Genomic DNA, 1519 nt, shown 5'->3' with positions numbered 1-1519 from the left:
GCTCCCCGGGGACAGGGACATCCGGCCAGCTGCGGCGCCGATGGCCCCGAGGTGACGGTCCCCATCCCCTCCCCGATGTCTCAGCACGTCCCCAACCCGTCCTGGGCCCTGTCCCCCTCCTCGATGTCCCCAAAGTGTCCTCGATGTCCCCCAATTCATCCCCGTGTCCCCCGTCACCTCCTCAGTGTCCCCAACCTGTGTCTGGATCCTCCTGGATGTCCCTGTGTCCCCTCTCTGATGTCCCCAACCCATCCTGGTCCCCGGCCCCCTCCTGGATGTCCCCAGTTCATCCCCCTTGGCCGATGTCCCCAACCTTCGCTGGGGTCCCCAGGCTCCATCCTCTCCTCGATGTCCCCAGTTCGTCCCTGTGTCCCCCCCCCACTGATGTCCCCAACCCTTCGCTGAGGTCCCCAACCTCCCCCAGGCTCCATCCTCTCCTCGATGTCCCCGATTTGTCCCTGTGTCCCCCCACCGATGTCCCCAACCTGTCTTGGTCCCCCTCCCCCCAAGTGTCCCCATCTCCTTGCCGATGTCCCCAAGGGTCCCTGGTGCCCGTCTCCTCTTCCATGTCCCCAATTAGTTGCTGTGTCTTCTCATCGACGTCCCCAACTCTTGGCCGAGGTCCCCAACCTCCCCTGGGCTCCGTCCCCTCCTCGATGTCCCCAATTCGTCCTCGTGTCCCCTCACCAACGTCCCCAACCTGTCCCCATCCCCTTGCTGATGTCCCCAAGGGCTCCTGGTCCCCATACCCTCCTGGATGTCCCCAGCTCGTCCCTGTGTCCTCTAGCCGATGTCCCCAACCCTTCGCTGAGGTCCCCAATCTGTCCTGGTCCCCGTCTCGCCTGAGGTGTCCCCGTCCCCTTGCCGATGTCCCCAAGGGTCCCCAGTTCGTTCCTACGTCCCCTGGCCGATGTCCCCAACCCTTCGCTGAGGTCCCCAACCCGTCCTGGTCCCCATCTCCTCCTGGATGTCCCCAACCCGTCCCGGTCCCCGTCCTCCCACAGGGTCCCCGTCCCCCTGCCCATGTCCCCAACCCTTTGCTGATGTCCCCAACCCTTCGCTGATGTCCCCAACCTTTCATCCGTGTCCCCAACCCTTTGCTGATGTCCCCAATCCTTCACCGATGTCCCCAATCCTTTGTCGATGTCCCCAACCCTTTGCCGATGTCCCCAACCCTTTGCTGATGTCCCCAATCCTTCACCGATGTCCCCAACCCTTCACTGATGTCCCCAATCCTTCGCCGACGTCCCCAATCCTTCGTCGATGTCCCCAACCCTTCGCCGATGTCCCCAACTCTTCGTCGATGTCCCCAACCCCGTCCCCGTGTCCCCAACTCTTCATCGATGTCCCCAACCCCGTCCCCGTCGCTGGCGCGGGGCCGGGGGGTACCTGGGCTGGGGGGGGCCGGGGGCCCCGGCGCTGTCCCCGTCCCCGTCCCCGGGGTGGTGGCGCTGGCCGTCCCCCGTCCCCGCGCGGCCCCTTATATGAGGGCGCGAGCGGCTCGTTTGGTTGAAGTTTC

The sequence above is a fragment of the Apteryx rowi genome, unplaced genomic scaffold, assembly GCF_003343035.1.
Source record: "Apteryx rowi isolate R43461 unplaced genomic scaffold, aptRow1 scaffold_1665, whole genome shotgun sequence".
Classification (NCBI taxonomy): Eukaryota; Metazoa; Chordata; class Aves; order Apterygiformes; family Apterygidae; genus Apteryx; species Apteryx rowi.
The sequence above is the reverse complement of the archived record's forward strand: the minus strand, read 5'-3'. Positions refer to the sequence as shown.